This window comes from Heterodontus francisci, unplaced genomic scaffold (genome assembly GCF_036365525.1).
Source record: "Heterodontus francisci isolate sHetFra1 unplaced genomic scaffold, sHetFra1.hap1 HAP1_SCAFFOLD_140, whole genome shotgun sequence".
In the NCBI taxonomy this organism is placed as follows: Eukaryota; Metazoa; Chordata; class Chondrichthyes; order Heterodontiformes; family Heterodontidae; genus Heterodontus; species Heterodontus francisci.
In genome coordinates, this window is record NW_027141745.1 from 5084720 (window position 1) to 5107571 (window position 22852).

Consider the following 22852-nt stretch of genomic DNA (forward strand, 5'->3'; position numbering starts at 1 on the left):
TAGATGGTGAGAGTGTGTGTGTGGATTCATTAGAGGGTGAGTGCGTGTGTGTGGATTGATTGGAGGGTGAGAGTGTGTTTGTTTGGATTGATTAGATGGTGGGAGTGTGTGTGTGTGGATTCATTGGAGGGTGAGAGTGTGTGTGTGTGGATTGATTAGAGGATGAGAGTGTCTGTGTGTGGATTGATTAGAGAGTGAGTGTGTGTGTGTGTGGATTGATTAGCGGGTGGAAGTGTGTGTGTGTGGATTGATTAGAGGATGAGAGTGTGTATGTGTGGATTGATTAGTGGGTGAGCGTGTGTGTGTGTGGATTGATTAGAGGGTGAGGGTGTGTGTGTGTGGATTGATTAGAGAGTGAGAGTGTGTGTGTGTGGATTGATTAGAGGGTGAGAGTGTGTGTGTGTGGAATGATTAGCGGGTGGAAGTGTGTGTGTGTGGATTGATCAGAGGGTTAGAGTGTGTGTGTGTGGATTGATTGGAGGGTGAGTGTGTGTGTGTGTGGAATGATTCTGGGGGTGAGTGTGTGTGTGTGTGGATTGATTAAAGGGTGAGAGTGTGTGTGTGTGGATTGATTAGAGGGTGAGAGTGTGTGTGTGGATTGATTAGAAGGTGAGTGTGTGTGTGTGGATTGATTAGAGGGTGAGAGTGTGTGTGTGTGGATTGATTAGAGGGTGAGAGTGTGTGTGTGGATTGATTAGAGGGTGAGAGTGTGTGTGTGTGGATTGATTAGAGGGTGAGAGTGTGTGTGTGTGGATTGATTAGAGGGTGAGAGTGTGTGTGTGTGGATTGATTAGAGGGTGAGAGTGTGTGTGTGTGGATTGATTAGAGGGTGAGAGTGTGTGTGTGTGGATTGATTAGAGGGTGAGTGTGTGTGTGTGGATTGATTAGAGGGTGAGAGTGTGTGTGTGGATTGATTAGAGGGTGAGAGTGTGTGTGTGTGGATTGATTAGAGGGTGAAAGTGTGTGTGTGGATTGATTAGGGGGTGAGAGTGTGTGTGTGTGGTTTGATTAGAGGGTGAAAGTGTGTGTGTGTGGATTGATTAGGGGGTGAGAGTGTGTGTGTGTGGATTGATTAGAGGGTGAGAGTGTGTGTGTGTGGATTGATTAGAGGGTGAGTGTGTTTGTGTGGATTGATTAGAGGGTGAGAGTGTGTGTGTGGATTGATTAGAGGGTGTGAGTGTGTGTGTGTGGATTGATTAGAGGGTGAGTGTGTGTGTGTGGATTGATTAGAGGGTGAGAGTGTGTGTGTGTGGATTGATTAGAGGGTGAGAGTGTGTGTGTGTGGATTGATTAGAGGGTGAGAGTGTGTGTGTGAGGATTGATTAGAGGATGAGAGTGTGTGTGTGTGGATTGATTAGAGGGTGAAAGTGTGTGTGTGTGGATTGATTAGGGGGTGAGAGTGTGTGTGTGTGGATTGATTAGAGGGTGAGAGTGTGTGTGTGTGGATTGATTAGAGGGTGAAAGTGTGTGTTTGTGGATTGATTAGGGGGTGGGAGTGTGTGTGTGTGGATTGATTAGAGGGTGAGAGTGTGTGTGTGTGGATTGGTTAGAGGGTGAAAGTGTGTGTGTGTGGATTGATTAGGGGGTGAGAGTGTGTGTGTGTGGATTGATTAGAGGGTGAGAGTGTGTGTTTGTGGATTGATTAGAGGGTGAAAGTGTGTGTGTGTGGATTGATTAGGGGGTGAGAGTGTGTGTGTGTGGATTGATTAGAGGGTGAGTGTGTGTGTGTGTGGATTGATTGGAGGGTGAGTGTGTGTGTGGATAGATTAGAGGGTGAGTGTGTGTGTGGATAGATTAGAGCGTGAGAGTGTGTTTGTGTGGATTGATTAGAGGGTGAGAGTGTGTGTGTGTGGATTGATTAGAGGGTGCGAGTGTGTGTGTGTGGATTGATTAGGAGGTGAGAGCGTGTTTGTGTGGATTGATTAGAGGGTGAGAGTGTGTGTGTGTGGATTGATTAGGAGGTGAGAGCGTGTTTGTGTGGATTGATTAGAGGGTGAGAGTGTGTGTGTGTGGATTGATTAGGAGGTGAGAGTGTGTTTGTGTGGATTGAGTAGAGGGTGAGAGTGTGTGTGTGTGGATTGATTAGGAGGTGAGAGTGTGTTTGTGTGGATTGATTAGAGGGTGAGTGTGTGTGTGTGTGTGTGGATTGATTAAGAGGTGAGAGTGTGTGTGTGGATATATTAGAGGGTGAGAGTGTGTGTGTTTGGATTGATTAGAGGGTGAGTGTGTGTTTGTGTGGATTGATTAGAGGGTGAGAGTGTGTGTGTGTGTGGATTGATTAAGAGGTGAGAGTGTGTGTGTGTGGATATATTAGAGGGTGAGAGTGTATGTGTGTAGATTGATTAGAGGGTGAGAGTGTGTGTGTGTGGATTGATTAGAGGGTGAGATTGTGTTTGTTTGGATAGATTAGATGGTGAGAGTGTGTGTGTGTGGATTCATTGGAGGGTGAGAGTGTGTGTGTGTGGATTGATTAGAGGGTGAGAGTGTGTGTGTGTGGATTGATTAGAGGGTGAGTGAGTGTGTGTGGATTGATTAGAGGGTGAGAGTGTGTGTGTGTGGATTGATTAGAGGGTGAGAGTGTGTGTGTGTGGATTGATTAGAGGGTGAGAGTGTGTGTGTGTGTATTGATTTTGGGGGTGAGTGTGTGTGTGTGTGGATTGACTAGAGGATGAGAGTGTGTGTGTGTGGATTGAATAGAGGGTGAGTGTGTGTGTGTGTGTGGAATGATTTTGGGGGTGAGTGTGCGTGTGTGTGGATTGATTAGAGGGTGAGAGTGTGTGTGTGTGGATTGAATAGAGGGTGAGTGTGTGTGTGTGTGTGTGTGTGTGGAATGATTTTGGGGGTGAGAGTGTGTGTGTGTGGATTGATTAGAGGGGGAGAGTGTGTGTGTGTGGATTGATTAGAGGGTGAGAGTGTGTGCGTGAGGATTGATTAGAGGATGAGAGTGTGTGTGTGTGGATTGATTAGAGGGTGAGTGTGTGTGTGTGTGGATTGATTAGAGGATGAGAGTGTGTGTGTGTGGATTGAATAGAGGGTGAGTGTGTGTGTGTGTGGATTGATTAGAGGGTGAGAGTGTCTGTGTGTGGATTGATTAGAGGGTGAGAGTGTGTGTGTGTGGATTGATTAGGGGGTGAGGGTGTGTGTGTGTGGATTGATTAGAGGGTGAGAGTGTGTGTGTGTGGATTGATTAGAGGGTGAGAGTGTGTGTATGTGGATTGATTAGAGGGTGAGAGTGTGTGTGTGTGGATTGATTAGAGGGTGCGAGTGTGTGTGTGTGGATTGATTGGAGGATGAGAGAGTGTGTGTGTGGATTGATTAGAGGGTGAGTGTGTGTGTGTGTGGATTGATTAGAGGATGAGAGTGTGTGTGTGTGGATTGATTAGAGGGTGAGTGTGTGTGTGTGTGGATTGATTAGAGGGTGAGAGTGTCTGTGTGTGGATTGATTAGAGGGTGAGTGTGTGTGTGTGTGGATTGATTAGAGGGTGAGAGTGTGTGTGTGTGTGTGGATTGATTAGAGGGTGAGAGTGTGTGTGTGTGGATTGATGAGAGGGGGAGAGTGTGTGTGTGTGGATTGATTAGAGGATGAGAGTGTGTGTGTGTGGATTGATAAGAGGGTGAGAGTGTGTGTGTGTGTATTGATTAGAGGATGAGAGTGTGTGGATTGATGAGAGGGGGAGTGTGTGTGTGTGTGGATTGATTAGAGGGTGAGAGTGTGTGTGTGTGGATTGATTAGAGGGGGAGAGTGTGTGTGTGTGGATTGATTAGAGGGTGAGAGTGTGTGTGTGTGGATTTATTAGAGGATGAGAGTGTGTCTGTGTGGATTGATTAGAGGATGAGTGTGTGTGTGTGTGGATTGATTAGAGGGTGAGTGTGTGTGTGTGTGTGGATTTATTAGAGGGTGAGTGTGTGTGTGTGTGGATTGATTAGAGGGTAAGTGTGTGTGTGTGTGGATTGATTAGAGGGTGAGTGTGTGTGTGTGGATTGATTAGAGGATGAGAGTGTGTGTGTGCGGATTGATTAGAGGATGACAGTGTGTGTGTGTGGATTGATTAGAGGATGAGAGTGTGTGTGTGTGGATTGATTAGGGGGTGAGTGTGTGTGTGTGTGGATTGATTAGAGGGTGAGTGTGTGTGTGTGTGGATTGATTAGAGGGTGAGTGTGTGTGTGTGTGGATTGATTAGAGGATGAGAGTGTGTGTGTGTGGATTGATTAGAGGGTGAGAGTGTGTGTGTGTGGATTGATTAGAGGGTGAGTGCGTGTGTGTGTGTGGATTGATTAGAGGATGAGAGTGTGTGTGTGTGGATTGATTAGAGGGTGAGTGTGTGTGTGTGTGGATTGATTAGAGGGTGAGTGTGTGTGTGTGTGGATTGATTAGAGGGTGAGTGTGTGTGTGTGTGGATTGATTAGAGTGTGAGAGTGTGTGTGTGTGGATTGATTAGAGGGTGAGAGTGTGTGTGTGTGGATTGATTAGAGGGTGAGTGCGTGTGTGTGTGTGGATTGATTAGAGGATGAGAGTGTGTGTGTGTGGATTGATTAGAGGGTGAGTGTGTGTGTGTGTGGATTGATTAGAGGGTGAGAGTGTGTGTGTGTGGATTGATTAGAGGGTGAGTGTGTGTGTGTGTGGATTGATTAGAGGGGGAGAGTGTGTGTGTGTGGATTGATTAGAGGGTGAGAGTGTGTGCGTGAGGATTGATTAGAGGATGAGAGTGTGTGTGTGTGGATTGATTAGAGGGTGAGTGTGTGTGTGTGTGGATTGATTAGAGGATGAGAGTGTGTGTGTGTGGATTGAATAGAGGGTGAGTGTGTGTGTGTGTGGATTGATTAGAGGGTGAGAGTGTCTGTGTGTGGATTGATTAGAGGGTGAGAGTGTGTGTGTGTGGATTGATTAGGGGGTGAGGGTGTGTGTGTGTGGATTGATTAGAGGGTGAGAGTGTGTGTGTGTGGATTGATTAGAGGGTGAGTGTGTGTGTGTGTGTGGATTGATTAGAGGATGAGAGTGTGTGTGTGTGGATTGATTAGAGGGTGAGTGTGTGTGTGTGTGTGGATTGATTAGAGGGTGAGTGTGTGTGTGTGTGGATTGATTAGAGGGTGAGTGTGTGTGTGTGTGGATTGATTAGAGGGTGAGTGTGTGTGTGTGTGGATTGATTAGAGGGTGAGTGTGTGTGTGTGTGGATTGATTAGAGTGTGAGAGTGTGTGTGTGTGGATTGATTAGAGGGTGAGAGTGTGTGTGTGTGGATTGATTAGAGGGTGAGTGCGTGTGTGTGTGTGGATTGATTAGAGGATGAGAGTGTGTGTGTGTGGATTGATTAGAGGGTGAGTTTGTGTGTGTGTGGATTGATTAGAGGGTGAGAGTGTGTGTGTGTGGATTGATTAGAGGGTGAGTGTGTGTGTGTGTGGATTGATTAGAGGGGGAGAGTGTGTGTGTGTGGATTGATTAGAGGGTGAGAGTGTGTGCGTGAGGATTGATTAGAGGATGAGAGTGTGTGTGTGTGGATTGATTAGAGGGTGAGTGTGTGTGTGTGTGGATTGATTAGAGGATGAGAGTGTGTGTGTGTGGATTGAATAGAGGGTGAGTGTGTGTGTGTGTGGATTGATTAGAGGGTGAGAGTGTCTGTGTGTGGATTGATTAGAGGGTGAGAGTGTGTGTGTGTGGATTGATTAGGGGGTGAGGGTGTGTGTGTGTGGATTGATTAGAGGGTGAGAGTGTGTGTGTGTGGATTGATTAGAGGGTGAGAGTGTGTGTATGTGGATTGATTAGAGGGTGAGAGTGTGTGTGTGTGGATTGATTAGAGGGTGCGAGTGTGTGTGTGTGGATTGATTGGAGGATGAGAGAGTGTGTGTGTGGATTGATTAGAGGGTGAGTGTGTGTGTGTGTGGATTGATTAGAGGATGAGAGTGTGTGTGTGTGGATTGATTAGAGGGTGAGTGTGTGTGTGTGTGGATTGATTAGAGGGTGAGAGTGTCTGTGTGTGGATTGATTAGAGGGTGAGTGTGTGTGTGTGTGGATTGATTAGAGGGTGAGTGTGTGTGTGTGTGGATTGATTAGAGGGTGAGTGTGTGTGTGTGTGGATTGATTAGAGTGTGAGAGTGTGTGTGTGTGGATTGATTAGAGGGTGAGAGTGTGTGTGTGTGGATTGATTAGAGGGTGAGTGCGTGTGTGTGTGTGGATTGATTAGAGGATGAGAGTGTGTGTGTGTGGATTGATTAGAGGGTGAGTGTGTGTGTGTGTGGATTGATTAGAGGGTGAGAGTGTGTGTGTGTGGATTGATTAGAGGGTGAGTGTGTGTGTGTGTGGATTGATTAGAGGGGGAGAGTGTGTGTGTGTGGATTGATTAGAGGGTGAGAGTGTGTGCGTGAGGATTGATTAGAGGATGAGAGTGTGTGTGTGTGGATTGATTAGAGGGTGAGTGTGTGTGTGTGTGGATTGATTAGAGGATGAGAGTGTGTGTGTGTGGATTGAATAGAGGGTGAGTGTGTGTGTGTGTGGATTGATTAGAGGGTGAGAGTGTGTGTGTGTGGATTGATTAGAGGGTGAGAGTGTGTGTGTGTGGATTGATTAGAGGGTGAGTGTGTGTGTGTGTGGATTGATTAGAGGGTGAGTGTGTGTGTGTGTGGATTGATTAGAGGGTGAGTGTGTGTGTGTGTGGATTGATTAGAGGGTGAGTGTGTGTGTGTGTGTGGATTGATTAGAGGGTGAGTGTGTGTGTGTGTGGATTGATTAGAGGGTGAGTGTGTGTGTGTGTGGATTGATTAGAGGGTGAGTGTGTGTGTGTGTGGATTGATTAGAGGGTGAGTGTGTGTGTGTGTGGATTGATTAGAGTGTGAGAGTGTGTGTGTGTGGATTGATTAGAGGGTGAGAGTGTGTGTGTGTGGATTGATTAGAGGGTGAGTGCGTGTGTGTGTGTGGATTGATTAGAGGATGAGAGTGTGTGTGTGTGGATTGATTCGAGGGTGAGTGTGTGTGTGTGTGGAATGATTTTGGGGGTGAGTGTGTGTGTGTGTGGATTGGTTAGAGGGTGAGAGTGTGTGTGTGCGGATTGATTAGAGGGTGAGTGTGTGTGTGTGTGGAATGATTTTGGGGGTGAGTGTGTGTGTGTGTGGATTGATTAAAGGGTGAGAGTGTGTGTGTGTGGATTGATTAGAGGGTGAGTGTGTGTGTGTGGATTGATTAGAGGGTGAGAGTTTGTGTGTGTGTGTGCATTGATTAGGAGGTGAGTGTGTGTGTGTGTGGATATGTTAGAGGGTGAGAGTGTGTGTGTGTGGATTGATTAGAGGGTGAGTGTGTGTGTGTGTGGATTGATTAGAGGATGAGAGTGTGTGTGTGTGGATTGATTAGAGGGTGAGTGTGTGTGTGTGGATTGATTCGAGGGTGAGTGTGTGTGTGTGGATTGATTAGAGGGTGAGAGTGTGTGTGTGTGTGGATTGATTAGAGGGTGAGTGTGTGTGTGTGTGGATTGATTAGAGGATGAGAGTGTGTGTGTGTGGATTGATTAGAGGGTGAGTGTGTGTGTGTGTGGATTGATTAGAGGATGAGAGTGTGTGTGTGTGGATTGATTCGAGGGTGAGTGTGTGTGTGTGGATTGATTCGAGGGTGAGTGTGTGTGTGGATTGATTAGAGGGTGAGAGTGTGTTTGTTTGGATTGATTAGATGGTGAGGGTGTGTGTGTGTTGATTGATTAGAGGGTGAGAGTGTGTTTGTTTGGATTGATTAGATGGTGGGAGTGTGTGTGTGTGGATTCATTAGAGGGTGAGTGTGTGTGTGTGGATTGATTAGAGGGTGAGAGTGTGTGTGTGTGGATTGATTAGAGGGTGAGAGTGTGTTTGTTTGGATTGATTAGATGGTGAGTGTGAGTGTGTGTGTGGATTCATTAGAGGGTGAGTGTGTGTGTGTGGATTCATTAGAGGGTGAGTGCGTGTGTGTGGACTGATTGGAGGGTGAGAGTGTGTTTGTTTGGATTGATTAGATGGTGGGAGTGTGTGTGTGTGGATTCATTAGAGGGTGAGTGTGTGTGTGTGGATTGATTAGAGGGTGAGAGTGTGTTTGTTTGGATTGATTAGATGGTGAGAGTGTGTGTGTGGATTCATTAGAGGGTGAGTGTGTGTGTGTGGATTGATTAGACGGTGAGAGTGTGTTTGTTTGGATTGATTAGATGGTGAGAGTGTGTGTGTGTGGATTCATTAGAGGGTGAGAGTGTGTATGTGTGGATTGATTAGAGGGTGAGTGTGTGTGTGTGAATTGATTAGATGGTGACAGTGTGTGTGTGTGGATTGATTAGAGGGTGAGAGTGTGTGTGTGTGGATTGATTAGACGGTGAGAGTGTGTGTGTGTGGATTGATTAGAGGGTGAGAGTTTGTGTGTGTGTGTGGATTGATTAGGAGGTGAGTGTGTGTGTGTGTGGATTGATTAGAGGGTGAGTGTGTGTGTGTGTGGAATGATTTTGGGGGTGAGTGTGTGTGTGTGTGGATTGATTAGAGGGTGAGTGTGTGTGTGTGTGTATTGATTGGAGGGTGAGTGTGTGTATGTGTGGAATGATTTTGGGGGTGAGTGTGTGTGTGTGTGGATTGATTAAAGGGTGAGAGTGTGTATGTGTGGATTGATTCGGGGGTGAGTGTGTGTCTGTGGATTGATTAGAGGGTTAGAGTGTGTGTGTGCGGATTGATTAGAGGGTGAGAGTTTGTGTGTGTGTGTGTGGATTGATTAGGAGGTGAGTGTGTGTGTGTGTGGATTGATTCGAGGGTGAGAGTGTGTGTGTGGATTGATTAGAGGGTGAGTGTGTGTGTGGATTGATTAGAGGGTGAGTGTGTGTGTGGATTGATTAGAGGGTGAGAGTGTGTTTGTTTGGATTGATTAGATGGTGAGAGTGTGTGTGTGGATTAATTAGAGGGTGAGAGTGAGTTTGTTTGGATTGATTAGATGGTGAGTGTGTGTGTGTGTGGCTTCATTAGAGGGTGAGAGTCTGTTTGTTTGGATTGATTAGATGGTGAGGGTGTGTGTGTGGATTAATTAGAGGGTGAGAGTGTGTTTGTTTGGATTGATTAGATGGTGAGTGTGTGTGTGTGTGGCTTCATTAGAGGGTGAGAGTCTGTTTGTTTGGATTGATTAGATGGTGAGGGTGTGTGTGTGGATTAATTAGAGGGTGAGAGTGTGTTTGTTTGGATTGATTAGATGGTGAGGGTGTGTGTGTGGATTAATTAGAGGGTGAGAGTGCGTTTGTTTGGATTGATTAGATGGTGAGTGTGTATGTGTGTGGCTTCATTAGAGGGTGAGAGTGTGTGTGTGTGGATTGATTAGAGGGTGAGTGTGTGTGTGTGGATTGATTAGAGGGTGAGATTGTGTGTGTGTGGATTGATTAGAGGGTGAGAGTGTGTGTGTGTGGAATGATTTTGGGGGTGAGTGTGTGTGTGTGTGTGGATTGATTAAAGGGTGAGAGTGTGTGTGTGTGGATTGATTAGAGGGTGAGAGTGTGTGTGTGTGGATTGATTGGAGGGTGAGTGTGTGTGTGTGTGGAATGATTTTGGGGGTGAGTGTGTGTGTGTGTGTGGATTGATTAAAGGGTGAGAGTGTGTATGTGTGGATTGATTAGAGGGTGAGTGTGTGTGTGTGGATTGATTAGAGGGTGAGAGTGTGTGTGTGGATTGATTCGGGGGTGAGTGTGTGTGTGTGTGGATTGATTAGAGGGTTAGAGTGTGTTTGTTTGGATTGATTGGACGGTGAGAGTGTGTGTGTGTGGAAAGATTAGAAGGTGAGAGTTTGTGTGTGTGTGTGGATTGATTAGGAGGTGAGTGTGTGTGTGTGTGGATTGATTAGAGGGTGAGTGTGTGTGTGTGGATTGATTAGAGGGTGAGTGTGTGTGTGTGGATTGATTAGAGGGTGAGTGTGTGTGTGGATTGATTAGAGGGTGAGAGTGTGTTTGTTTGGATTGATTAGATGGTGAGGGTGTGTGTGTGTGGATTGATTGGAGGGTGAGAGTGTGTTTGTTTGGATTGATTAGATGTTGAGAGTGTGTGTGTGTGGCTTCATTAGAGGGTGAGAGTGTGTGTGTGTGGATTGATTAGAGGGTGAGTGTGTGTGTGTGAATTGATTAGAGGGTGAGAGTGTGTGTGTGTGGATTCATTAGAGGGTGAGTGTGTGTGTGTGGATTGATTAGAGGGTGAGAGTGTGTGTTTGTGGCTTCATTAGAGGGTGAGAGTGTGTGTGTGTGGATTGATTAGAAGGTGACTGTGTGTGTGTGGATTGATTAGAGGGTGAGAGTGTGTGTGTGTGGATTGATTAGAGGGAGAGAGTGTGTGTGTGTGGATTGATTAGAGGGTGAGTGTGTGTGTGTGGATTGATTAGAGGGTGAGAGTGTGTGTGTGTGGATTGATTAGATGGTGAGATTGTTTGTGTGTGGATTGATTAGAGGGTGAGAGTTTGTGTGTGTGGATTGATTAGAGGATCAGAGTGTGAGTGTGTGGATTGAATAGAGGGTGAGTGTGTGTGTGTGTGGATTGATTAGAGGATGAGAGTGTGTGTGTGTGGATTGATTAGAGGGTGAGTGTGTGTGTGTGTGGATTGATTAGAGGATGAGAGAGTGTGCGTGTGGATTGATTAGAGAATGAGATTGTGTGTGGATTGATTAGAGGATGAGAGTGTGTGTGTGTGGATTGATTGGAGGATGAGCGTGTGTGTGTGTGGATTGATTAGAGGATGAGAGCGTGTGTGTGTGGACTGATTAGAGGGTGAGTGTGTGTGTGTGTGTGGATTGATTAGAGGATGAGAGTGTGTGTGTGTGGATTGATTAGAGGGTGAGTGCGTGTGTGTGTGGATTGATTAGAGGGTGAGTGTGTGTGTGTGTGGATTGATTAGAGGGTGAGTGTGTGTGTGTGTGGATTGATTAGAGGGTGTGTGTGTGTGTGTGTGGAATGATTTTGGGGTTGAGTGTGTGTGTGTGTGTGGATTGATTAGAGGGTGAGAGTGTGTGTGTCTGGATTGATTAGTGGGTGAGTGTGTGTGTGTGTGGATTGATTAGAGGATGAGATTGTGTGTGTGTGGATTGATTAGAGGGTGAGTATGTGTGTGTGTGGAATGATTTTGGGGGTGAGTGTGTGTGTGTGTGGATTGATTAGAGGGTGAGAGTGTGTGTGTGTGGATTGATTAGAGGGTGAGTGTGTGTGTGTGTGGATTGATTTCATGGTGAGAGTGTGTTTGTGTGGATTGATTGGAGGGTAAGTGTGTGTGTGTGGATTGATTAGACGGTGAGAGTGTGTGTGTGTGGATTGATTAGAGGGTGAGAGTTTGTGAGTGTGTGTGGATTGATTAGGAGGTGAGTGTGTGTGTGTCTGTGGATATATTAGAGGGTGAGAGTGTGTGTGTGTGGATTGATTCGAGGGTGAGAGTTTGTGTGTGTGTGTGGATTGATTAGGAGGTGAGTGTGTGTGTGTGTGTGGATATATTAGAGGGTGAGTGAGTGTGTGTGTGGATTGATTAGAGGGTGAGTGTGTGTGTGTGGATTGATTAGAGGGTGAGTGTGTGTGTGTGGATTGATTAGAGGCTGAGTGTGTGTGTGTGGATTGATTAGATGGTGAGAGTGTGTTTGTTTGGATTGATTAGATGGTGATGGTGTGTGTGTGTGGATTCATTAGAGGGTGAGTGTGTGTGCGTGGATTGATTAGAGGGTGAGAGTGTGTGTGTGTGGACTGATTAGAGGGTGAGAGTATGTTTGTTTGGATTGATTAGATGGCGAGAGTGTGTGTGTGTGGATTCATTAGTGGGTGAGAGTGTGTGTGTGTGGATTGATTAGAGGGTGAGTGTGTGTGTGGATTGATTAGAGGGTGAGTGTGTGTGTGTGTGGAATGATTTTGGGGGTGAGTGTGTGTGTGTGTGGATTGATTAAAGGGTGAGAGTGTCTGTGTGTGGATTGATGAGAGGGTGAGTGTGTGTGTGTGGATTGATTAGAGGGTGAGTGTGTGTTTGTGTGGATTGATCAGACGGTGAGAGTGTGTGTGTGTGGATTCATTAGAGGGTGAGTGTGTGTGTGTGGATTGATTAGAGGGTGAGTGTGTGTTTGTGTGGATTGATTAGACGGTGAGAGTGTGTGTGTGTGGATTGATTAGAGGGTGAGAGTTTGTGTGTGTGTGTGGATTGATTAGGAGGTGAGTGTGTGTGTGTGTGGATTGATTAGAGGGTGAGAGTGTGTGTGTGTGTGGATTGATTAGAGGGTGAGAGTGTGTGTGTGTGGATTGATTAGATGGTGAGAGTGTGTGTGCATGTATTGATTTTGGGGGTAAGTGTGTGTGTGTGTGGATTGACTAGAGGGTGTGAGGGTGTATTTGTTTGGATTGATTAGTTGGTGAGAGTGTGTGTGTGTGGATTGATTAGAGGATGAGAGTGTGTGTGTGTGGATGGATTAGAGGGTGAGTGTGTGTGAGTGTGTGGAATGATTTTGGGGGTGAGTGTGTGTGTGTGTGGATTGATTAGAGGGTGTGTGTGTGTGTGTGTGGATTGATTAGTGGGTGAGTGTGTGTGTGTGTGGAATGATTAGAGGGTGAGTGTGTGTGTGTGTGAGGATTGATTAGAGGGTGAGAGTGTGTGTGTGTGGATTGATTAGAGGGTGAGAGTGTGCGTGTGTGGATTGATTAGAGGGTGAGAGTGTGTGTGTGTGGATTAATTAGAGGGTGAGTGTGTGTGTGTGAGGATTGATTAGAGGGTGGGAGTGTGTGTGTGTGGATTGATTAGAGGGTGAGAGTGTGTGTGTGGATTGATTAGAGCGTGAGAGTGTGTGTGTGTGTGTGGAATGATTTTGGGGGTGAGTGTGTGTGTGTGTGGATTGATTAGAGGGTGAGTGTGTTTGTGTGTGGATTGATTAGTGGGTGAGAGTGTGTGTGTGTGGATTGATTAGAGGGTGAGTGTGTGTGTGTGGATTGATTAGAGGGTGAGAGTGTGTGTGTGTGGATTGATTAGAGGGTGAGTGTGTGTGTGTGTGGATTGATTAGAGGATGAGAGTGTGTGTGTGTGGATTGATTAGAGGGTGAGTGTGTGTGTGTGTGGATTGATTAGAGGGAGAGAGTGTGTGTGTGTGGATTGATTAGAGGGTGAGAGTGTGTGTGTGTGGATTGATTAGATGGTGAGAGTGTGTGTCTGTGGACTGATTAGAGGGTGAGTGTGTGTGTGTGTGGATTGATTAGAGGGAGAGAGTGTGTGTGTGTGGATTGATTAGAGGGTGAGTGCGTGTGTGTGGAATTATTTTGGGGGTGAGTGTGTGTGTGTGTGTGGATTGATTAGAGGGTGAGAGAGTGTGTGTGTGTATTGATTAGAGGGTGAGAGTGTGTGTGTGTGGATTGATTTTGGGGGTGAGTGTGTGTGTGTGTGGATTGATTAGAGGGTGAGTGTGTTTGTGTGTGGATTGATTAGTGGGTGATAGTGTGTGTGTGTGGATTGATTAGAGGGTGAGTGTGTGTGTGTGTGGATTGATTAGAGGGTGAGAGTGTGTGTGTGTGGATTGATTAGAGGGTGAGTGTGTGTGTGTGGATTGATTAGAGGGAGAGAGTGTGTGTGTGTGTGGATTGATTAGAGGGTGAGTGTGTGTGTGTGTGGATTGATTAGAGGGTGAGTGTGTGTGTGTGGATTGATTAGAGGGTGAGTGCGTGTGTGTGGAATTATTTTGGGGGTGAGTGTGTGTGTGTGTGTGGATTGATGAGAGGGTGAGAGTGTGTGTGTGTGGATTGATTACAGGGTGAGAGTGTGTGTGTGTGTGGAATGATTTTGGGGGTGAGTGTGTGTGCGTGGATTGATTAGAGGGTGAGAGTATGTGTGTGTGGATTGATTAGAGGGTGAGTGTGTGTGTGTGGATTGATTAGAGGGTGAGAGTGTGTGTTTGTGGATTGATTAGAGGGTGAGAGTGTGTGTGTGTGGATTGATTAGTGGGTGAGAGTGTGTTTGTTTGGATTGATTAGATGTTGAGAGTGTGTGTGTGTGGATTGATTGGAGGGTGAGTGTGTGTGTGTGTGGACTGATAGGAGGGTGAGAGTGTTTGTGTGTGTATTGATTAGGAGGTGAGAGTGTGTGTGTGTGGATTGATTAGAGGGTGAGAGTGTGTGTGTGTGGATTGATTGGAGGGTGAGAGTGTGTGTGTGTGGATTGATTAGGAGGTGAGAGTGTGTGTGTGTGGATTGATTAGAGGGTGAGAGTGTGTGTGTGTGGATTGATTAGAAGGTGAGAGTGTGTGTGTGTGGATTGATTACGAGGTGAGAGAGTGTGTGTGTGGATTGATTAGAGGGTGAGAGTGTGTGTGTGTGGATTGATTGGAGGGTGAGAGTGTGTGTGTGTGGATTGATTAGAGGGTGAGAGTGTGTGTGTGTGGATTGATTAGACGGTGAGAGTGTGTGTGAGTGGATTGATTGGAGGGTGAGAGTTTTTGTGTGTGTATTGATTAGGAGGTGAGAGAGTGTGTGTGTGGATTGATTAGAGGGTGGATGTGTGTGTGTGTGTGGATTGATTAGGAGGTGAGAGAGTGTGTGTGTGGATATCTTGGGGGTGAGAATGTGTGTGTGGATTGATTAGAAGGTGAGAGTGTGTGTGTGTGGATTGATTAGAGGGTGAGTGCGTGTGTGTGGATTGATTAGAGGGAGTGTGTGTGTGTGTGTGGATTGATTAGAGGGTGAGAGTGTGTGTGTGTGGATTGATTACAGGGTGAGTGTGTGTGTGTGGATTGATTAGAGGGAGAGTGTGTGTGTGTGTGGATTGATTAGAGGGAGAGTGTGTGTGTGTGGATTGATTAGAGGGTGAGAGTGTGTGTGTGGATATATTAGAGGGTGAGAGTGTGTGTGTGTGGATTGATTAGAGGGTGAGTGTGTGTGTGTGTGGATATATTAGAGGGTGAGAGTGTGTGTGTGGATTGATTAGAGGGTGAGTGTGTGTGTGTGTGGATTGATTAGAGGGTGAGAGTGTGTGTGTGTGGATTGATTAGAGGGTGAGAGTGTGTGTGTGTGGATTGATTAGAGGGTGAGAGTGTGTGCGTGTGGATTGATTAGAGGGTGAGTGTGTGTGTGTGTGGATTGATTCGGGGGTGAGAGTGTGTGTTTGTGTGGATTGATTAGAGGGTGAGAGTGTGTGTGTGTGGATTGATTAGAGGGTGAGAGTGTGTGTGTGTGGATTGATTAGAGGGTGAGAGTGTGTGTGTGTGGATTGATTAGAGGGTGAGAGTGTGTGTGTGTGGATTGATTAGAGGATGAGAGTGTTTGTGTGTGGATTGATTCGGGGGTGAGAGTGTGTGCGTGTGGATTGATTCGGGGGTGAGAGTGTGTGCGTGTGGAATGATTCGGGGGTGAGAGTGTGTGTGTGTGGATTGATTAGAGGGTGAGAGTGTGTGCGTGTGGATTGATTCGGGGGTGAGAGTGTGTGTGTGTGGATTGATTAGAGTGTGAGAGTGTGTGTGTGTGGATTGATTAGAGTGTGAGAGTGTGTGTGTGGATTGATTAGGGGGTGAGAGTGTGTGTGTGGATTGATTAGGCGGTGAGGGTATGTGTGTGTGGATTGATTAGAGGGTGAGAGTGTGTGTGTGGATTGATTAGGGGGTGAGAGTGTGTGTGTGTGGTATGATTAGAGGGTGAGAGTGTGTGTGTGTGGTATGATTAGAGGGTGAGAGTGTGTGTGTGTGGATTGATTAGAGGGTGAGAGTGTGTGTGTGTGGATTGATTAGAGTGTGAGAGTGTGTGTGTGGATTGATTAGAGGGTGAGAGTGTGTGTGTGTGGATTGATTAGAGTGTGAGAGTGTGTGTGTGTGGATTGATTAGAGGGTGATAGTGTGTGTGTGTGGATTGATTAGAGGGTGAGAGTGCGTGTGTGTGGATTGATTAGAGTGTGAGAGTGTGTGTGTGTGGATTGATTAGAGGGTGATAGTGTGTGTGTGTGGATTGATTAGAGGGTGAGAGTGCGTGTGTGTGGATTGATTAGAGTGTGAGAGTGTGTGTGTGTGGATTGATTAGAGGGTGATAGTGTGTGTGTGTGGATTGATTAGAGGGTGAGAGTGCGTGTGTGTGGATTGATTAGAGTGTGAGAGTGTGTGTGTGTGGATTGATTAGAGGGTGATAGTGTGTGTGTGTGGATTGATTAGAGGGTGAGAGTGTGTGTGTGTGGATTGATTAGAGGGTGAGAGTGTGTGTGTGGATTGATTAGAGTGTGAGAGTGTGTGTGTGTGGATTGATTAGAGGGTGAGAGTGTGTGTGTGTGGATTGATTAGAGGGTGAGAGTGTGTGTGTGTGGATTGATTAGAGGGTGAGAGTGAGTGTGTGTGGATTGATTAGAGTGTGAGAGTGTGTGTGTGTGGATTGATTAGAGGGTGAGAGTGTGTGTGTGTGGATTGATTAGAGGGTGAGAGTGTGTGTGTGTTGAGTGATTACGGGGTGAGAGCGTGTGTGTGTGGAATGATTCGGGGGTGAGAGCGTGTGTGTGTGGATTGATTCGAGGGTGAGAGTGTGTGTGTGTGGATTGATTCGGGGGTGAGAGAGTGTGCGTGTGGATTGATTCGGGGGTGAGAGTGTGTGTGTGTGGATTGATTGGAGGGTGAGAGTGTGTGTGTGTGGATTGATTAGAGGGTGAGAGTGTGTGTTTGTGTGGATTGATTCGAGGGTGAGAGTGTGTGTGTTTGTGGATTGATTAGAGGGTGAGAGTGTGTGTGTGTGGATTGATTAGAGGGTGAGAGTGTGTGCGTGTGGATTGATTAGAGGGTGAGAGTGTGTGCGTGTGGATTGATTCGGGGGTGAGAGTGTGTGTGTGGATTGATTAGAGGGTGAGAGTGTGTGTGTGTGGATTGATTAGAGGGTGAGAGTGTGTGTGTGTGGATTGATTAGAGGGTGAGAGAGTGTGCGTGTGGATTGATTAGAGGGTGAGAGTGTGTGCGTGTGGATTGATTCGGGGGTGAGAGTGTGTGTGTGGATTGATTAGAGGGTGAGAGTGTGTGTGTGTGGATTGATTAGATGGTGAGAGTGTGTTTGTGTGGATTGATTAGAGGGTGAGAGTGTGTGTGTGTGGATTGATTAGAGGGTGAGAGTGTGTGCGTGTGGATTGATTCGGGGGTGAGAGTGTGTGTTTGTGTGGATTGATTAGGGGGTGAGAGTGTGTGTGTATGGATTGATTAGAGGGTGCGAGTGTGTGTGTGGATTGATTAGGGGGTGAGAGTGTGTGTGTGTGGATTGATTAGGGGGTGAGAGTGTGTGTGTGTGGATTGATTAGAGGGTGAGTGTGTGTGTGTGTGAATTGATTAGAGGGTGAGAGTGTGTGTTTGTGTGGAAAGATTAGAGGGTGAGAGTGTGTGTGTGTGTGGATTGATTAGAGGCTGCGAGTGTGTGTGTGTGGATTGATTAGAGGGTGAGTGTGTGTGTGTGAATTGATTAGAGGGTGAGAGTGTGTGTTTGTGTGGATTGATTAGATGGTGAGAGTGTGTGTGTGGATTGATTAGGGGGTGAGAGTGTGTGTGTATGGATTGATTAGTGGGTGCGAGTGAGTGTGTGTGGATTGATTAGAGGGTGAGAGTGTGTGTGTGTGGATTGATTAGAGGGTGAGAGTGTGTGTGTGGATTGATTAGGGGGTGAGAGTGTGTGTGTATGGATTGATTAGTGGGTGCGAGTGAGTGTGTGTGGATTGATTTGAGGGTGAGAGTGTGTGTGTGTGGATTGATTAGAGGGTGCGAGTGTGTGTGTGTGGATTGATTAGAGGGTGAGTGTGTGAATGTGGATTGATTAGAGGGTGAGAGTGTGTGTGTGGATTGATTAGAGGGTGAGAGTGTGTGTGTGTGGATTGATTAGAGGGTGAGAGTGTGTGTGTGTGGATTGATTAGAGGGTGAGAGTGTGTGTGTGTGGATTGATTAGAGGGTGCGAGTGTGTGTGTGTGGATTGATTAGAGGGTGAGTGTGTGAATGTGGATTGATTAGAGGGTGAGAGTGTGTGTGTGGATTGATTAGAGGGTGAGTGTGTGTGTGTGTGGATTGATTAGAGGGTGAGAGAGTGTGTTTGTGTGGATTGATTAGAGGGTGAGTGTGTTTGTGTGTGGATTGATTAGAGGGTGAGAGTGTGTGTGTGTGGATTGATTAGAGGGTGAGAGTGTGTGTGTGTGGATTGATTAGAGGGTGCGAGTGTGTGTGTGTGGATTGATTCGGGGGTGAGAGTGTGTGTGTGTGGATTGATTAGAGGGTGAGAGTGTGTGTGTGTGGATTGATTAGGGGGTGAGAGTGTGTGTGTGTGGATTGATTAGAGGGTGAGAATGTGTGTGTGTGGATTGATTAGAGGGTGGGTGTGTGTGTGGATTGATTAGAGGGTGAGTGTGTGTGTCTGTGGATTGATTAGAGGGTGAGAGTGTGTTTGTGTGGATTGATTAGAAGGTGACAGTGTGTGTGTGTGGATTGATTAGGGGGTGAGAGTGTGTGTGTGTGGATTGATTAGGGGGTGAGAGTGTGTGTGTGTGGATTGATTAGAGTGTGAGAGTGTGTGTGTGTGGATTGATTAGAGGGTGAGAGTGTGTGTGTGGATTGATTAGAGGTTGAGAGTGTGTTTGTGTGGATTGATTAGAGGGTGAGAATGTGTGTGTGTGGATTGATTAGAGGGTGAGAGTGTGTGTGTGTGGATTGATTAGAGGGTAAGAGTGTGTGTGTGTGTGGATTGATTAGAGGGTGAGAGTGTGTGCGTGTGGATTGATTAGAGGGTGAGAGTGTGTGTGTGTGGATTGATTAGAGGGTGAGAGTGTGTGTGTGTGTGGATTGATTAGAGGGTGAGAGTGTGTGTGTGTGGATTGATTAGAGGGTGAGAGTGTGTGTGTGTGTGGATTGATTAGAGGGTGAGAGTGTGTGTGTGTGGATTGATTAGAGGGTGAGAGTGTGTGTGTGTGGATTGATTAGAGGGTGAGAGTGTGTTTGTGTGGATTGATTAGAGGGTGAGAATGTGTGTGTGTGGATTGATTAGAGGGTGAGAGTGTGTGTGTGTGTGGATTGATTAGAGGGTGAGAGTGTGTGTGTGTGGATTGATTAGAGGGTGAGAGTGTGTGTGTGTGGATTGATTAGAGGGTGAGAGTGTGTGTGTGTGGATTGATTAGAGGGTGAGAGTGTGTTTGTGTGTGGATTGATTAGAGGGTGAGAGTGTGTGTGTGTGGATTGATTAGAGGGTGAGAGTGTGTGTGTGTGTGGATTGATTAGAGGGTGAGAGTGTGTGTGTGTGGATTGATTAGAGGGTGAGAGTGTGTGTGTGTGTGGATTGATTAGAGGGTGAGAGTGTGTGTGTGTGGATTGATTAGAGGGTGAGATTGTGTGTGTGTGGATTGATTAGAGGGTGAGAGTGTGTTTGTGTGGATTGATTAGAGGGTGAGAATGTGTGTGTGTGGATTGATTAGAGGGTGAGAGTGTGTGTGTGTGGATTGATTAGAGGGTGAGAGTGTGTGTGTGTGTGGATTGATTAGAGGGTGAGAGTGTGTGTGTGTGGATTGATTAGAGGGTGAGAGTGTGTGTGTGTGTGGATTGATTAGAGGGTGAGAGTGTGTGTGTGTGGATTGATTAGAGGGTGAGAGTGTGTGTGTGTGGATTGATTAGAGGGTGAGAGTGTGTGTGTGTGGATTGATTAGAGGGTGAGAGTGTGTTTGTGTGGATTGATTAGAGGGTGAGAATGTGTGTGTGTGGATTGATTAGAGGGTGAGAGTGTGTGTGTGTGGATTGATTAGAGGGTGAGAGTGTGTTTGTGTGGATTGATTAGAGGGTAAGAGTGTGTGTGTGTGGATTGATTAGAGGGTGAGAGTGTGTGTGTGTGGATTGATTAGGGGGTGAGAGAGTGTTTTTGTGGATTGATTAGAGGGTGAATGTGTGTGTGTGTGGATTGATTAGAGGGTGAGTGTGTGTTTGTGTGGATTGATTAGAGGGTGAGAGTGTGTGTGTGTGGATTGATTAGGGCATGAGAGAGTGTGTTTGTGGATTGATTAGAGGGTGAGAGTGTGTGTGTGTGGATTGATTAGAGGGTGAGTGTGTGTGTGTGGATTGATTAGAGGGTGAGAGTGTGTGTGTGGATTGATTAGAGGGTGGCTGTGTGTGTGGATTGATTAGAGGGTGAGAGTGTGTGTGTGTGGATTGATTAGAGGGTGAGTGTGTGTTTGTGTGGATTGATTAGGGGGTGAGAGTGTGTGTGTGGATTGATTAGAGGGTGGGTGTGTGTGTGGATTGATTAGAGGGTGGGTGTGTGTTTGTGTGGATTGATTAGAGGGTGAGTGTGTGTTTGTGTGGATTGATTAGGGGGTGAGATTGTGTGTGTGGATTGATTAGGGGGTGACAGTTTGTGTGTGGATTGATTAGAAGGTGGGTGTGTGTGTGGATTGATTAGAGGGTGAGAGTGTGTGTGTGGATTGATTAGGGGGTGAGAGAGAGTGTGTGTAGATTGATTAGAGGGTGAGAGTGTGTGTGTGGATTTATTAGAGGGTGAGAGTGTGTGTGTGTGGATTGATTAGAGGGTGGGTGTGTGTGTGGATTGATTAGAGGGTGAGTGTGTGTTTGTGCGGATTGATTAGAGGGTGAGAGTGTGTGTGTGTGGATTGATTAGGGGGTGAGAGTGTGTGTGTGTGGATTGATTAGAGGGAGAGTGTGTGTGTGGATTGATTAGAGGCTGTGTGTGTGTTTGTGCGGATTGATTAGAGGGTGAGAGTGTGTGTGTGTGGATTGATTAGAGGGTGAGTGTGTGTGTGTGTGGATTGATTGGAGGGTGAGAGTGTTTGTGTGTGTATTGATTAGGAGGTGAGAGAGTGTGTGTGTGGATTGATTAGAGGGTGAGTGTGTGTGTGTGTGGATTTATTAGGAGGTGAGAGAGTGTGTGTGTGGATATTTTGGGGGTGAGAGTGTGTCTGTGGATTGATTAGAGGGTGAGAGTGTGTGTGGATTGATTAGAGGGTGAGTGTGTGTGTGTGTGGATTGATTAGATGGTGAGAGTGTGTGTGTGTGGATTGATTAGAGGGTGAGTGTGCATGTGTGGATTGATTAGAGGGAGAGTGTGTGTGTGTGAGGATTGATTAGAGGGAGAGTGTGTGTGTGTGTGGATTGATTAGAGGGAGAGTTTGTGTGTGTGTGGATTGATCAGAGAGTGAGAGTGTGTGTGTGGATTGATTCGAGGGTGAGTGTGTGTGTGTGTGGATTGATTAGAGGGTGAGTGTGTGTGTGTGTGGATTGATTAGACGGTGAGTGTGTGTGTGTGTGGATATATTAGAGGGTGAGAGTGTGTGTTTGTGTGGATTGATTAGAGGGTGAGAGTGTGTGTTTGTGTGGATTGATTAGAGGGTGAGTGTGTGTGTGTGTGGATATATTAGAGGGTGAGAGTGTGTGTTTGTGTGGATTGATTAGAGGGTGAGAGTGTGTGTTTGTGTGGATTGATTAGAGGGTGAGTGTGTGTGTTTGTGTGGATTGATTAGAGGGTGAGTGTGTGTGTTTGTGTGGATTGATTAGAGGGTGAGAGTGTGTGTGTGTGGATTGATTAGAGGGTGAGAGTGTGTGTTTGTGTGGATTGATTAGAGGGTGAGAGTGTGTGCGTGTGGATTGATTCGGGGGTGAGAGTGTGTGTGTGTGGATTGATTAGAGGGTGAGAGTGTGTGTGTGTGGATTGATTAGAGGGTGAGAGTGTGTGTGTGGATTGATTAGAGGGTGAGAGTGTGTGTGTGTGGATTGCTTAGGGGGTGAGAGTGTGTGTGTGTGGATTGATTAGAGGGTGAGAGTGTGTGTGTATGGATTGATTAGAGGGTGAGAGTGTGTGTTTGTGTGGATTGATTAGAGGGTGAGAGTGTGTGCGTGTGGATTGATTCGGGGGTGAGAGTGTGTGTGTGTGGATTGATTAGAGGGTGAGAGTGTGTTTGTGTGGATTGATTAGAGGGCGAGAGTGTGTGTGTGTGGATTGATTAGAGGGTGAGAGTGTGTGTGTGTGGATTGATTAGAGGGTGAGAGTGTGTGTGTGTGGATTTATTAGAGGGAGAGTGTGTGTGTGTGGATTGATTAGAGGGTGAGAGTGTGTTTGTGTGTGGATTGATTAGAGGGTGTGAGAGTGTGTGTGTGGATTGATTAGATGGTGAGAGAGTGTGTGTGGATTGATTAGTGGGTGAGAGTGTTTGTGTGTGGATTGATTAGAGGGTGAGAGTGTGTGTGTGTGGATTGATTAGAGGGTGAGAGTGTGTGTGTGTGGATTGATTAGAGGGTGAGAGTGTGTGTGTGTGGATTGATTAGAGGGTGAGAGTTTGTGTGTGTGGATTGATTAGGGGGTGAGAGTGTGTGTGTGTGTGGATTGATTAGAGGGTGAGAGTGTGTGTGTGGATTGATTACAGGGTGAGAGTGTGTGTGTGTGGATTGATTAGAGGGTGAGAGTGTGTGTGTGTGGATTGATTAGATGGTGAGAGAGTGTGTGTGGATTGATTAGAGGGTGAGAGTGTGTGTGTGGATTGATTAGGGGGTGAGAGTGTGTGTGTGTGGATTGATTAGATGGTGAGAGAGTGTGTGTGGATTGATTAGGGGGTGAGAGTGTGTGTGTGTGGATTGATTAGAGGGTGAGAGTGTGTGTGTGTGGATTAATTAGAGGGTGAGAGTGTGTGTGTGTGGATTGATTAGGGGGTGAGAGTGTGTGTGTGTGGATTGATTAGAGGGTGAGAGAGTGTGTGTGGATTGATTAGAGGGTGAGAGTGTGTGTGTGTGGATTGATTAGAGGGTGAGAGAGTGTGTGTGGATTGATTAGAGGGTGAGAGAGTGTGTGTGGATTGATTAGAGGGTGAGAGTGTGTGTGTGTGGATTGATTAGGGGGTGAGAGTGTGTGTGTGGATTGATTAGAGGGTGAGAGTGTGTGTGTGTGTATTGATTAGAGGGTGAGAGTGTGTGTGT